Genomic DNA, 17,332 nt, shown 5'->3' on the forward strand with positions numbered 1-17,332 from the left:
CCAAGCACGCCCACACTCCGATCCCCACTTAATCCATATTGATAATATTGATGCAATCAGTCTCATATCGCCAACATATCCTGAAGCCACGGAACCGTTGGCAGCATCACGAGAATCATCTTTCGCCCATGCATTATATCAGCAAAGTAGAACTTTCAATTCCAGCTATCACGGCATAACCGGTAGCCAAATCATAGGTAAAATCAACGGCACATATGTTAGCGCGCTCTTTTCGTGTGTTTGTTAGTAGCAGTGAGTATAGCAAAGTGCAAAAGCATCGCCGGCAGCTTGCGTAAGCTTGGTGGGGAACAGTTTTGTGTGCGTGTGTCAATTTTGGCATTGAAATATTCTGAGTGAATGGGAGAGTGAGGAAAGTGATATAGCGCAAAAGTATGGCGCGCTTTTAGGCGCTAATTTATTTTCGGTGCTGCTTTATTGAGTGTGAATGTTGAGTGATTTCGATAATTTGTGGTACTAAATAAGTGCGTATGTGTGTATATATTGGATAAAATGATTATTCAAATCATTCAAATTCAAATCATTAAATGTGAAACACGTGGAAGAAAGCCTTTCTTATAGTTCTTAAGACGATTCTTATATCCTGCTACTATCTAGGATTTACAAATGTTTATTACTATAAATTATTTATTTTGTTCATGTGTTTTCTTTCAGGTACTGGTACATCTGGCACGACATCATCGGGTGGTGCTTCTAAGCCAGAGAAAAGAAAATCATCCATTGCATTGACACCTGAAGATGAATCAATAGAGGTGAGTTGAAAACGAAAATAATGTTGGAAAACCATTATAAAATTGCTGATCCATGATAAATTTACACTTGAAAGACCCTAAATAAAATATATAATTATAAATCCTTGAAAAGGAATGTAATGCCGAAGGGTTTGCTTGGTTTTTTACGCAACGCAAATTTTTCGATTTTTTTCCCTCAATATTGTTAGGTAATTATATTAAATCTAAAGGACTGCGTAGTATTTAAAAAACATACTCGGCCCTTATGACACACTCTTACATATATATATATACATATACGTATGCTATTTTACTAAACCAGGGGCAAATTTCTGTGATTAACTTATTTTTATTGATTTGGGATTCGTAGTAATTCTGGGTCTTTGGCAAAAAAACATAAAATTTTTTTTTATAAAAAAAATAAACAATTTATAAGCATATGGCAACCTTGGCTTGGATTTTACTTCATCTTTCGTTGTTTTTTGCGCTATTTTTTCTCATTAAAATATATTAATTTTAATTTAGAAAAAATGTTGGCAACACTATTAAAAACGCCAATGTAACATAGTATAGCTTACCGTGTTTAACAAATATCAATGCAATTACATACATTTTTAATATTTTATATGTCATCATTAAAACATTTTAAAGAAATAAGTGACAACCTTCTTAAGTGCTTTATTACAAAATGCAGTGCTTTATTATTTAATATTTATTTAATATATTTTTTTATAATACAAATTTCGGAATAAAAAAATTGTTGGTAATTCTTGCGCTTTGATTATGCTAAAAAGATTATAATTATATTGTGTATATTTTTAGTCTATTACTTCAATTACGAAGCAGCTCCACCAAAAATATTTTTATATTTTATATTTAATTTTTGTGTTAAATTAAACATAAATCATAATTAATACATTTTATAAATATAGGTGGCAACCTTGTTAAGTTCACTTACCCATAACTGAATTTTATATTAAATATATTTTGAAATTTGTTTGTGATAAAATTCTCAGATGACAACGTTTGCGCCTGTGTGTATGCCCTAAAATTATACTACGTTAAATGCATAGGCAACTTTTGTATGAATCTCTTACTTTTACATATTAATTCTTATTAAAATTATTAGTTTTTCCTTAATATCGACATTCGCAAAACTCTATTTTTCCAAAATATACTTGCATATTGAGCTTATTTCTTCGCCAAATGTAAATAAATTGTCCACTAAAATTTTGAAATAAAAAACACTCACATTATTTGCTAAAATGTGATTGAGTCGGTGATTCATCAATTGCTTCATATAACTTCTGATTTCTGAACACTGCCAGTGGTTATGGTTTTCATACAGGCAAAGAGATAAAATTCAGTACTACAAAAGCTGTGACTAAAATATATACACATATGAGATTTATATATATATTCATGCGGCGAAACAAGTATGAAAAACGAAATGAAACAAAATCAAATGAAAACTGAAAACTCATTGAACTCGAACGAGCAGTGTGCAGTGGCTTGTTCGCCTCACTGCCTAACTACCTGACAGCCTGACAGCACGGCTGACCAGTTTCAAGCCTAATAAATATTAGACGAGTACATGTTGACACAATTCCGAATACCCATTTTTGGCAAATCAATAATCTGAGGGCAGCGATTTTCTTGCTCAAATACTATTTTCGATAGATTTTTTCTTTGCCTGTTTGTTTTTTGTATTTATATATTTTCAAATTTTTTTTGTTTTACTTTTCCAGTTGTAACAGCTAAAGGCAAAATTGCCTATTGCTTCGCCAATTTTGTGCATTTTTGTTTTATTTTTTAAATTTTTTTTTATTGATTTTGTTGCTATTTTGTAAATAATCCAACATTAACGAGAACACTTTCAGCACTGTTTTTTGTTTTTATTCCTTTTTTTTTTGCGAATTTTATCTACGCTAACACAGTTAAGTGTGAGTTTGAGCATCTAACTGGCGCTATTTGCTAGCGTTTAAGTTGATTTGGAGCTAGGCTAGTTTTACTGTATTAAGCTTAGTTAATTAATTAATTTGTGTGCATTTTTTCACAGTTAATCGAGTGGTTTTTCGCAATTATGCTCTTTTTTAATTTGAAGGTGATTTACACCCCAAAAATCGACTAATAGACACATGGAAATAGCATTCAGTACCAGCCTTAATTAAGACTTCTACTCATTTACTTTTAAAGAATTTGATTGTATAGAATTTAAAATTTGTCACACATTTGTCAATTATGTAACATCTGGCCACCTTAAAGAAGGCAAATCTTTAAATGTGTCCAAAAGCGTCAATAAAATGAAAGTTGAAAGATTGCGAATGTTAATGTCAAGTATCCGTTACCGACCGATGAAACTGACGAAAAAATTAGCTAACCAGTAAAACCATAAAGATGCGTTCTCTCTTCATAAAAAAATATGTATGAGAGTAAAAAGCCATACTATTTTTGATTTCTGGCTTCAAACAATTTTCTTTATGCATTTTTCGAAGAACAATCTGACAATTCTAACCAAGTGGAAGTAAAATGTGGTTCATAAGGTTTAACCAGGAAGAAGCAGCTTATAATAGTATATATTAATATACCCTTTTAACCCTTAGCTATATTTCGAGGCTTATTTTCCTAACTATAGTTAACAGCCAGTAGAATTTTCTTCACTTCACTAACTCATATTTCGATTTGCTTGAGTATAAAGCTGCAAAATATTTTACGATTCCTATGTGAAACCATTATCTTACAAGCTTCTCTGTATTTCATGCTCCCTACTCGCTTTACAATGTATCAACTGCCCTCATTTATTCATCCAAACAGTTTGAGTCGTTTTTTTTTTGAACTCCAACATTTGGAGTGTCTCATATTTCTGCAGAGCATACTTTTTCACGTCAATACCTTACTATTTCTTAAGAGATTCCAAACATTCTGGATTGCAGTTTGCATCATTATTACCAGACTCGTTACGGTAGTAAGGATGAGCAAAACAACTTACTTTGTGGTATATAATAGCTAACCGTATAATCGCCTTTATATCTGACTCTTGCTCTGTCTCTTTATTTCTTTATAGACGTATCATGTATAACCTCTGTAGTCTTAAAATATTGTATCTACAAGTATACTCTTGCTCCGAATCTCAAATCAGTGCATCTTTTTATACTTCGCAAAAAAACCTGCATTTAAGATTATCGTGAGAAACTGTAATTAAACAAATGATTTTGAAATTTGTCAGAAAATAACTCAAAACCAAATTATAATGTCATATAAATATAGAGCGTTTATCAAGTTAATTAATTAAATTAGCAAATACCAACGTGAAATAAGACAAACTAAGCATCCCTGTTGGAAATTTGTGGCAAGCAATTTATGCGTAGGTTTACATTCCTAGAAGTTTCTTTATATAAATAAATAATTCTAAATATATGATATTTTATAGAGCACAAGAATATAATTAAGAATACTCAGTAAAACGTTAAATTCAGCTTCAACGAAGCTAAAATACCCTATTGATCCGATCTGAACAATATGTTCGCAAATCGTGGCAATACCTTGGATAATAATCTGTGCAAAATTTCATGAAGATGCTTTGACAAATAAAAGAGTTTTCATACAAGGACATTAATTTGATAAGTCAGTTGTGTGGCAGCTATATGCTATAGTAGTCTGATCTCAACGGTAGCGGTATCTTAGCCCATAATCTCCGCCAAATTTCTTGAAGATACCTTGTCAAATGAAAAACTTAATATAGCTCAGAGTATAAAAATTAAAAAATTAAAAGAAAAAGGGCTCTCCGCTCCGGTCTTTTCCTGTGGTCGAAAAAAATTGAAAAAAGTAGAATTTTACCTAAAATTTTGTTGATTTTTTGACCGTTCAAAACTTGATTTTTGACGAGATCTAAAAACTGTAAGGTATTGTATGGAGAACCTAGCCTACCTAGTTTCACTTAACCTAACATAATCCATTTTTACAATTCCGTGCTCTCAATATGTTCCTGATTTCCTATACGGCATATTAGAATAACTGTAACTACATAAAGATTCCATTGGCTACATACATACAACATTACCTATAAGTAAAAAATGACGTACATAAAAATCTTTGCACATTCTGTCAAAGTCCCTCGAAATTTTCCAAAGCAGCGTATACTGGGAAATCAACGGTGCCAAAAACCAAAACCAAGCCTAATTGGAGTGTGACATTAATAATTGTAGATATAAATATGAACATATGTATATATGTATACACAAACCAGCATTATGTTATATATGAATACTTTTCGCCAACAATGTAACTACCCGCAATATCACTGATTCTCACATACATATGCAAATCTATCATTATTCGGACAAATGGCCACCATATAAAGAGCAAAAATCTCATTCTTATATTTTTATTGACTCAAGCACTTCACGGCGATTAATTTGTTAGCGCGTTATTATGACATTTGATTCCACGACACATTCCTTGCAACACCCAACACAACACCCTGCGCCACACCCCCTTCAAGTCCACGTTTTTCAGATTTATTCTCGTCACAAACTGTTGCGGGATGGGGAGTTCGGTGAAGGCTTGAACGATTGCCGGCAAATTGATGAGCTTGACACTTTCTTGTTTAAGCTTTTATGGCGATAGGTTGTGTAGAAGTTCTCGGCTCGTGAAAGTCTTGCGTGTGAATCTTAAATAAAATTTTTTAAAAAGACAATAGTAACAATTTTCCACAAGTCCTAATTGAAAAAATATTAAAAGAGAAATAAGTAAAAATGTTGCGTCGAATTTTCTCGAGATATCCAAGAGCTTTCAAGCGCGTAAGTTTGGGGAAATGGAACAACAACAATTCACAACAAAGTGGTTTTTCATTACAACAACTAAATAAACAAAATATTATAACGTGGCATGCAACAGAGACATGAGTAGCGTGAGTGAATAATGAGAGTTATTGATCAATGAGGTTAGGTTAACAAACAATTAAAACAATTGATAAGAAAATACAACGAAAAAATGCCATTTCAAACAAATTTGGAAAACCGGCACCAATTATTATTATTTTTTTAATAACTGTTGCTAACTATACTTTTTTTGCTTACGTATGTAGTGCCAACGTTTTAAAAAAAATCTGGTTAACCTAATATAAAAACAGATTTTGGGTGTTTTCAAAATAGTAGCGGGTTGCCACCTATTTAAAATAAATATTTTAAAGAAAATTAATATATTCAATTTTGTTAACTAAACTTACTACTATTGCGTATTTTATTTTAATAATATTCCTTTCTGAAAAAGGTTGCCAGCTAACGAAATGTTTACAAAATATAGCCATAGGTTATTGAACTAAATATCCCATGTGGTGCGAAAAAATTTTTTGTACAGAACTTTTAAGCAAATGATTGAGTTCTCCTACCTTTTCGTAAGGTAATAAGCAGTGAGCGTTGGAACCAAAATATTTTAGTTTGAATATTACTCTGCTCATAAATTCAAATATGCAAATATTTTTTTTTTCTCAAATCTGAATTTATATTTTTATTTTCATACATACATAAGTACTTGTGTATAATTTTAAATTGCATATTTGCATATATTCGAAATATCACAGCAATGAAAAACGTGCTTGACAAACGTGGCTTTTATGCAAATTTTTAATATACATATGGATGTGTATCAATTTACAGGGTGCTTCAATATCGTACTAAACTGCTTGTCGACATGTGATACTTTGCCTCTACGCGCTTGAAATTAGTGTGTATTTAAATTGTACACTGAAAAAATTTAGAGAATTTAAAAGTTTACAAATTTTCAAACATAATTAAATTCAGAAGAAACTTAAGAGTCCAAATTATGTATAGAATATAAAAAGGTTAAAAACAAAATAATTTAAAAACTATTTGTAAAAATTAAAAAGAAAATAAAACGTTTTATAAAAGTTAAAATAAATTATATTTAAAATTAAAAAAAAATTAATTTTTGAAACCATTTTTTCTTTTATAAAAGTAACATAAAAAACCTTTATAAATTAAAACAAAATTATATTTAAAAAATTTTATAACAGTTAAAAAAATTATTAATTCATCTTTTTTTTAAGTTAAATATTTGATTTTTAAAATTCTTTATAATCTTTATGACAGCTAAAAAACATAATAAAAAAAACCATATAAAATTACAAAAAAAATCTATTTTTAAAAATTAAAAAAAAATTTTTTTTTTTTTAAATTAAAACAAAAATTATAAACATATAAACAAATTATTTTTAAAATTTTTCATTAAAATTAAACAAATTATTTATAAAAGTTAAATAAAAGAATTATTTATTTATAAAGTTATTTATAAAAGCTAAAAAGACACATAAAAATTTTTTGTAAAAATATTATATATACAATTAAAAAAAATATTTTTAGTTTCAATATGAGAAATAAATTCAGAATTCACAATACTCTGTAAAAGTAAAAAGTTATAGGTTTTATTTTTTTAACTCTTTAAAAGTTAAAATAACTTGTTTTTGAAATTTGTTTTAAAAGTAAAAATTAAACATATTTCTTTAATTTTTATAACCGTTAAGAAATATAAAGTTATTTTTTTTTAAGTTGAAAAGAACTTTTTTATAAAAGTTAAAAAAATTATTTAAAAAAGTTAAAAAAAAATCTTTATGAAATTTTCCATAAAAGTTATACTTTTTTATAACAATTAAAACATTATACACTTATAACATTTTATTTAAAACCTTTGATCTCACATAGGTCTGCCTAGGTTTTAAATTTCCACAGTGGATATTGAAAGCCGCAATATTAATCGCCTAACACTATTTTGATTTTGTTAATATATGCGAGTACTTATTCGTACATACATATAGATTTATGAAGGTTCCATATCAGGGTACATTTCCATGCTAACCACGATATGATAACTGCTTTATAAACGCACAACTACGCAAACATACTTAGGCAAAAATAATACAAATGTTTATGTCAGATTACAAGTGCGGCACAATATTATTGTACACTTACACGCAACGTCTCTTTTATTTTTATTGCTAAGTGCACTCACCTACTTTGGTCTTACACCCCCGAAGCGCACACATACACACACACACACACATCTGCAGATTCGTCATTTTTATTGCTCCTTTGTCACGAAAACGACATAAACGCGATAACTAATAATCACTGGCAGCCACACACATTAAAAACGAAAACGACTTTGTAGTTAAAACACTTCAGCCCAACAGAATGGCAATATGCACAACAACAACAAAATTAAGCAATAAAATATGCCAAAAGCACTGTGCAATAAGCTGCTGGCACTCGCACACGCGTACATATTATATAAACGAGTGTGTGAAAAGCACTTCCAAGTATATATACCATAACCTACGGTAATTAAGAAAACTATGCGTCCATTGGAGGTGTCCAAAAGCGGCTGTAACAGTTAAGCGTCAGCTGTTTGATTGGCTTGGAGGCTCTGAGATGGCTTAGTGCACTACAACTACAATACTCGTATATATATGTATGTATATATAAACTGAAGGCCTCTGAGTCATTGTAGCGTCTAAATTTTCTATAGCAACAAAAGCCTGTAAATGCTTAGATAAGCGCTGACCATGAAAGCTTTCCTTTATCGTCAATTTAATGCTGATAAAACAACAACTAATTTCTATAGTAAATATCAATTAGAAACACATGTATTTGTAGTAAGTGCAAGACGAGAGTCACACGACACGACTGACGTCAAAGTGCTACTTTCGTATAACAAAATAAATTCTTTGCTGAGCAACGGTATTAGAGCGACTTTAGAGTGCGTGTATGTATGTATTTCAAGTGTCTGATATGTAAATATGTACTAAAGATATCAATAGCAACAAACACAAAAAATTTTATTAATTATTGGACGAATTTTTGAGAATATTTGTAAAGGTTGTTCAAATAGCAGAATCTCATCATTTTTTTTCATAAATTTATTTGAAGCAATATTTATCAGTAAAACGAAAAATTGTAATTAATAAATAATAGAAGAAAATAAATATAATATAAATATAATTTATGCTGTTGTTCCTTTTTAAATTCGTTGCATTGTTAACTAGGTTTTTAGCTAGGTAGCAGCCTAAAGGTATGCTACATTTGCTGCAAACAGCATTGCATCGTTAAGCCGTAAAAAAAGTAATAAAAGTTTGATTTATTTAATCTTACGGATAACAATAAAAACTCCCTAGTAGGAAATAGTTTAAAATCTCGATTTTTCTTAAGTTAAATTAAAAAAAAAAAACAGTTATTCAGTTTATATGTAAGCACATAATATTATGAGTATAACAACAAAAACAATATAGTATAAATCACGGCGAATGTAAAAAATTGTGCAATAATTGGCAACTCTACAGAAAAAGTTTCGGAGAATTTCTTCTCACGGACTCTGGAAAACAGCGTTTGGAAACAAATGCGTTTAAAGTTTGGTGAACCGATAACATTATATCTAAAAATTCTTCCGAATACGCTCAACTATTTGTGGGATCAACCATAAATTTTCGAAAAATATTCTCAAACATTTGCATTCGATATTTATGGAAAAAACCGATTTTTTGAAAAGCACTTGGGTCTTTATCGTATGTAAAACTACAGAAGCTTGAACGCTTTTAAAACCGTTTTTAAATAACTAACCCCTATTGCTTGCTTTCGTTCGATTCAGCCAAAGATCTGATATCACATCACCCACAATTCCTGTTGGGTCCAAAAAAACAATATATTTTTATTTTCATTTTTATTAATATTTTTTTCAATTAGGCTACTCAGAGACTAGAAACTAGAGACACAATAATAAAACAGGAAGAGCGAGAGCATTAGATTAAACAAATACGCCAACACAGTTCTCGTACCGTCTACTTAATTGGCCCACTTTTAATTATGTAGAATTTTAAAATCGTTGCAAACATTTTTATTACAGTCATTATTAATAAATACTGTCTAATGAATATAAAGACATGCTATACACTCACTTGAAGATCCTACTCGTAGAAACGAAATTTCAAGTAACGCCAAGTAATCATTGTTGATTCAAGAGATGTGAATGTGCTTCTCATATTAATAGTGGCTAACTAGACTCTTTCAAAAATAGAAAATATGAAAGATATAAGGGCAGAATAAGTTATAGGTTGGGGAATTCGTAAAATCCCATAAGTGTATTTTAAAATATGTTAGGCATGTCTCTGTATTCCCATTTGAAAGCCAAAATCAGTACTTTTCAATCAGTCTACGTTGCTTTAGGAACCGATTCAAACTACGCTTTGCTTTAACACATTTTTAAAGGTGCTCATTTTACTTCCGATTGTGGCCTTTGAATCAAGTTTTTAAAATGTACTACTAAATAAAGTTATTTATAAAAGCTACCTAGAACGCATTATAAAGTAGTTCAGCTACACGCAATTGTGGAAAAAATTCCGCTTAAAGCTTTTTTTTATTTCATTCACCTACTATTTCGTCGTAGCAGCTGTAAAACAAGCAGCTTTGAATCGTTTAGTGGGGTCTCTTTTTTGGATTTTCTGACAAAACTTACCACAGTTATATATACAAATATAAAGAAGGTAGGGATTTCAATGAAGAAAAAGCCTACCAAATTAAAAAAAAAAGATATTTTGACATAAAATCGTCAATTGAAAACTAGGTTCCTTTTGAAAATATGCAGAAAAAAATTTTTTTCAAACAAAACAAAAATACAGTAAGTTTGGAACATAAAAAGGTTAGTTTACACCAAATTTCGTGGCAGCAAAAAATTTGTGTCAAAGTTAAAAATACACAAAAACTGGATTATTTGAATTTTTCACATAAATTTGAGGTTATGTGAAAAAAGTTTAATGCGTTTCAATCTACTATAATTTGTATACCCTGAACAGGGTACATTAATTTTGACACGATGCTTGTAACGTCCGAAAGGTAACGTCGGAGACCTTATAAAGTATAATATATTTGTATCAATTATCAGCGTGACGAGCTGAGTCGATTTAGCCATGTCCGTCTGTATACTTATATGTATATGCAAGCTAGTCCCTTTTGAGATATTGATCTGAAATTTCGCACACGTTCTTTTCTTCGGAAGAAACTGCTTCTTTGTCGGAACCGCCAATATCGAAACTCTATGGCATATACATAGCAGCCATACAAACCGAACGTTTTTGTCTGGTCAAGTTGTTGTATGGAAAACTTTTTTATTTGAAAAGATATGGTGAGGAAATTTTGCATAGATTCTTATCCAATATTGTCATAATCTTCGAAGAAATTGCTTGAATCGGATAATTTTAGCATATTTTTGCCATACAGACTTACCGAAAATAAAAATTATTATAATAGAAATGTTGCTATTGTCTTGATAATTTTGTGACGTAATCGCTTGATTGACATGCAAGTATACATATAAGAGGTATACCAGCTCTGCCTGCTTGAATGAGGAAAAAACAATTTTTTGACTATTTTACCTTCTTACTGTACCGTATTGAACCCGTTTATTTACCAAAATATTTCATAGTAAAAACAAACGAGCCACACTAATGCATAAATGCTTGTGTATATGCCGCAAGTCTATTTAACAACACCAATGCACTGCATGCCAACAAACACATATAGATGCGATGATAACAAGTCTTAACATTGTCAATCAAACTCTTTCAAAGAACATACAAATATATAACAAAAAACAAAAACAAAATTGAAATATAAACAGAAAGAAAAATTGTATAGAAAATTTGGTGAAAACGTTTGCGAGAGCAAAGAGTAGCGCTGAGAGTAATTGATTGTAAATTGCAACGTGAAATTATTTTCAAAAAATGTTTTCGCAACGTGCCAACAACAATAGGAAGAACAATAGGGCACAACAATCACACTAACAAACGAATATACATTTGTACACAGGTGAGTGTGTGTGTGTGTGTTTGTAAGCACCAATACCAACACAAAATTTAAAAGTCACCGACACATACACACATACAAACGCGCACACCTACAATGCCAAGTCGCTTAAATCAATTGGCATAACAATTAGAGCGGCGGCGGCAAACCGCTTTAATACGCCGCGCAACTCGCCGCAGGTCTGTGCTGTAGAAAAGCTGCGAAAGTTTAAATTTCAGTCAAGAAGTGCTGCTCGCGGTGTTAGCAGAGATGGTGGTTAAGATCGTGTGAAAAATGTGAACACAATACGAAAAGTTTGAAGCAATGAAAATCACAAGTGCCCATGGTGATGACATTGTTATTGTTATTGTATATTAATAATTAAAACATAATTAAAGCAAAAGTGAAAAAGTGAAGCGTTTTTAATGTGTTACTGTCTGCCTGTTCTTTAAGTAATAAGGATCAACGCGGCAATAAGTTTTAATAGAGAATCTTCTGAATTTGAATTAAAAGTAATTTTGTTGTAAAATCCACAACAAATTGTGTTAAAAAGGAAGGCAAATGTAATGCGCCGCTAAACGTTTAAAAATAATACAAGTAATTTTGTTGTTTATTTTAGTGAGCTCATTACAGTCACGCCAGTGATAGTGGGTACAATAAGTAGAAGTGGAAAAGAAATTAAAAAGAAACAAAAAGCTAAGAAAAAATCAAAATAAAATTCAAAATAAAAATTAAATGAAAACAAATTAAATTTAAAAAAAATAATAAAATTAAAAAATAAATGTAAAACATATTAAAAAAAAAAAATTATAGTAAAATAAATTAATTATATAAATACAAATTTAAAAAAATCCCCTTTGCTCATTTTTAATTGAGAAATTTCGCATATTCAGCTCCAAGGCTGGGCAAGAAAAGTGAAAGCGTTGTAAAGTGTACCAAACAAATAATGTTACAGCGTGATAAGCGTGAAACTGTGTGATTTTCTCATTTTTTTTTTTTTGCATTACTTCGTGCTTGCCAAATGTAGGACGCAAATATATGATTCCGCCGCTTTATTTACTTTTCAATGTAATTTACTATCAGTAAGGTGAAAATTCTTGATCGTTTTTTAGTGATTTCTTTTATGAAATGCCAAGCATTTTTTTTTTTAATTTAAGGTTACTAAACTTTGATTTTAATCTGCATGATGCTATAACATTATATTATTTTTCTCATTTTTTTATCGCTTTAAAGATTTTTTGAAATATAAATGATCCTTTTCAAATATTAATACTTTGGTTTGGCGAAAACCTGTGATTTTTTCTTGGTGATTTACAAAATGAGGCGCAATTAATTTAATATTATTTCTTTGCTAATTTTAGTTTACTTTATTTTGATTTTTTAATTTATTATATAATTTTTTAATTGTAATTTTCAACGTTTCACTGTATTTCATTTATTTACATTTTTTTCGAAAAATGTATATATTATTAGTTAATTTAAAATGCTTTAGTCAGTAATTTATTTATTTTTTGAAACTTTTTGCTATATTTTTTATTAAATTTTTTTTTCTTTATTCTAACTCCAATAAAGTAATTTAATTTTCTTTTTGGGATAACAATATTTTTACAATAAGTTGTCACTGCTTTAGCCCATTATTTCCTTATAATTTTTTATGTGAATAGTTTATATGTAAACGACATATTTATACCCTGAACAAGGTGCATTAAGTTTGTAACAGGCATAAGGAACCTTTAGAGGCCCTATAAAATATATATATATATAAATGATCAGTATGATGAGCTGAGTCGATTTAGCCATGGCCGTCTGCCAGTCTGTCCATCCGTCCTTTTGTGTACTAGTCCCTAAATTTGAGAGAAAATGCTCTAAAACACACGTTTTCTTCTCCCAAAGATTCATTATATAGAGATCATATGTCGAAACTGTCAATACCGCACCGCTATAGCGTATAGCTGCCATAAAAAACTTAACGATCAAAATCAAATTCTTTTATGGAAACTTCTTTATTTGTAGAAGGTAAAACCGAAGCAAACGTTTTTTCTTATTTAAATACAAAAACGTCATTTGAGTGTCATTTGATTACCGTTTTGAGATAACATTATTTTTTCTATTAATTGTCAGCGTTTTAGCCCATTATTCTTTTATTAATTTTTTTTATGTGAATTGTTCATATTTAAACAATTTATTTTTCTATTTTTTATTAATTTTTATTATTTCCTTATTTTTTATTGCAACAATTTCTCTAACTTATTAAAATCACGTTGTTATATTAAAGTATTCCCTGAAGGTTTGTTTACTAAAATTGTCTGTTCAAGCAAGAAAAGAAATTTCAAAATTTAAACATCTCTAAATTTTATTATAATTTGTTAGTTGCGTTATAATTTAATTTGAAAACTAGTTTTACTTTTACCTTTAATTTTTTTATTAATTGTTTTACTAATGAAACCCCTTTTTTGGTTTTAATTGCTAAATATTTTTTAGCTTGATTAGCTTTATAAAATTTTTTTTTTATCTTTTACAAATTTTATCTTTATTACTTGTTTACAATTTATTTTGATATTTTTAAAAAATATATTTTATATTCTAAATAAATAAAATATTTGATCTCAATTTTTGTTTTTTTATTTAATTGTACTATTTTCGCTTGAAAAATATGGTCTTATTTTATTAACGATTTAGCTAACCTTTCTCTTATTTTATTTTCATTACTTTTTGTTATAATATATCTGAGTCTTTGATTAAATTTTTTTTTTTAGAATTTTTTATTGTTCTATTTCATTAAATTTTTTGCTTGCTTTTTTAAATTTTTTTTCAGTCTTTATTTCTGCTTTCCCATTTTTATATTTTTTCTTATATTTGTTCTTTTTTAATTTTTCACTTACTTTTCTAAAACGCTCTCAGTTTCTATGAAATCTTCCACATGTTGCCACACACACAAAAAAATTTAAATCTGGCAATTAATCAACACAACTGTAAAGCCTCCCACTATGCATAAGTGTTACTGAAAAACAGATTTTGGAAATTAATTCATTTTCATTGACTATGTTTTTGTTTTTTTTTCTACTTTTTTTGTTTTTGTTGACGCTGCGCTTATTTGTAAACCATAAAAATGTTGTGACGTGAAACGGCGTTTAAACAACAAATAATTTGCACCCAATAAACACCCTTTCCGTGAGATAAATGTTGAATGGTGCCAAGCGCTTTAGTTATGCGGCGGATTATCTAGATTGGTATTTGCATATATGTATAAATACATATACTAATATTTGTAAAACTTTTGCTCGTGGGAATAATGAGATAAAATATTATAATTTTTAGTAAATTTCCCAAAATAACTACAAGTATTAAAAAAGCACATTCGAATCAAAAATATATAACACATACTTGTATAAGCAAAACAAATACAGTAACGGTATATTTGTAGTGTTTGAAGAGAGTGCCTTTTTAGTAGACTCGTTAGAAGTCAAAAGTTAATACTTACGAGTATATATGTGTGGAAATTTTCGTCTATATATTGTATTAAAAGTCTGGCTACTCATACACAATTGTGTGCAGCTTTTGACAGCCACAGTTTCACCTTAGTCAATATTTATTTTATAATCTAGAAATTGGCCTAGCTTTGTCATATATTATTAGCCAATAATAAATAATAAATCTCAAGGCCTTTTTCAAGTAATACAACTTAATTTTGTTGGTGTTATTGAACTTCAAGTGAGGCAGGGACTATATTACCATAAAACTCATATGACCCGCACTGGTCCATATAAACTACTCACGCAAATCGAACCGTTACATTCTTGTTTTTGTAGATTGGTACAATCATTTTTATATTCGTGTGAAGTTTAATTAATGTTTGTTTGTTTACGTCTTGTTTTTTTTTTTTTGACAGTCCGTTTTAAATTTGATCAGATCCGCTGTTAGTTTCAATTATAACTCATTTATATTTAACACGACAGGTCTTGTCTGCGTAAAACAAATTTTGTTAATTATTTTTCAACTGTTAAATTAATTAAAAATTTCACGTTCACTTCAGCATTGCTTCACATTACTCACCGGTGTGCTCTTTAGCATGCTTATCACATCCCAGGCCACAATTCGTCTCAGAAAAAGTGAACATTTCCTTGAATTATCTGCATATCATATGTTCATACTCGTATGTGTCTGATTGTGTGTGTGTGGCTGCTAAGAAAATGCATGACGCAAGCTCTTCCACCAAATGGCCAATATACTTTAATTGTTCTTAATAGTTTATTTTCCTCAAGTATTTCAAACGCTTTTTAACAGCGATAAATGCACACACATTTGTATAAATTCATACACACATTGCAGTACTCACATTGCAATACTGGCGTTTGCTTGTGTTTTTGAAATGTGCAACAGCCAGAAGTGCGCTCATTATGTGTGTAACTTTTAATTAGATTGATTGATAATAGCTCATAAATGTTTTGTTATGAATTTCAGCGCTAAAATTAGAAATATGCGTAACTGACAAGAAATCACAAATAAATGCTAAAACATCAATCCATCACAGACATGTGCAAACAAGCAATTACAAATCACTACAATCAAAGGTTAATAGGTAAAAGCAAAAACAATTTACAGTCAGAAGCGCTCATACATGTGTATGTACATTTGCACCGTTATATATGCATACAGTTTTTATAACTGTTCTAGCGATAAAGCCTATAAATACGTCTATTCCAATATTTTTAAACCGATTGAGGCTGATTGCGTAGGCACACCCAAGAGGAAATTAATTATTGAAATCCTTCTTTTGATCAATCTTACTTTTGACATTTTACTGTCAAATACTTTTTATATGGTATTTATATTATTTTTCTTGGATCAAAATTTTGTCAAACCTTATAATTTCAGAAATGCTTTGAGCTTCTGTTCAATGACCCTTTGCTATTTAAAACAGCTGAGGATGATCTTTAAACGAGCCAAGCTGAGAAGTTGTATTAAATTCGAATCAAGGCTTTATCTAAAGCTCCTATGTATAACCCCATCCACATATATGAGACTCTATGTTCTATCTAGGCACTATGGGAAAATATGTACCTTCAGAAATGTTCATTTAACTCGCGTTACCCCTTTTCAGAGTCATAACTGACATGACATTAATAAAGGATATAACATTTATTTTTCATAATAAATTTGTCCTATCGTCTTCCATTTGACATGCTCCTTTGAAGAAAAATTAAAGCATACTAATGATCAACCTAATTTTGCATATGATTTTTAAGCTGATATGCCCCTTAATATATTATATTTATTTTTATGGGCACAATTGGCCGAAGACGCGTTTCACAGAGCAGGTATTTGGATGTCGGAAAAGCTAGAAATTAGGCAACACCCAATTTTTTGAAGAGTTATTTTTTCGTTTTTTGTTTTTCGGACAAACTTCTCAACTGTTATACAATATTCTCAACTCAAACTTTCGATCCAAATGTGTTCGAGCCGAGCGAAGAATTTCGAACAAAACTTCTCCCTTCTTTTCATGTTATTATCATCAATAAAATGTGTATAAAAAACTCGCTGGAGACAAGTTTTTAATGTTCTCTCGAACATCACTGTAGGCTCGAAGCAAGTCATATATTTTCGTTTATTCGATAAAGTATTATTCTCAAAATCCAAATTTTTAATGTATATGTAGCAATATGTCCATTGGAAATACAAACTCTTAAGCAATCATTATATTCAAGATTCAAGATCTAGAGAACAACTCTTTGCCTT

The 17,332-nt window shown here is 29.7% G+C and overlaps 1 protein-coding gene across 1 annotated transcript in view; it reads left to right on the forward strand.

Moving 5' to 3' along the window:
• The window catches only part of Pde8 (phosphodiesterase 8), a 60,890-nt gene that overhangs the window by 21,336 nt on the left and 22,222 nt on the right, over positions 1 to 17,332 (forward strand). The window contains exon 2 of the mRNA XM_036370099.2: positions 673 to 770. The gene's annotated coding sequence lies outside the window, so the exon portion shown is untranslated. The remainder of the gene's footprint in view (positions 1 to 672; positions 771 to 17,332) is intronic.

Source organism: Bactrocera oleae, chromosome 4 (assembly GCF_042242935.1).
Source record: "Bactrocera oleae isolate idBacOlea1 chromosome 4, idBacOlea1, whole genome shotgun sequence".
In the NCBI taxonomy this organism is placed as follows: domain Eukaryota; kingdom Metazoa; phylum Arthropoda; class Insecta; order Diptera; family Tephritidae; genus Bactrocera; species Bactrocera oleae.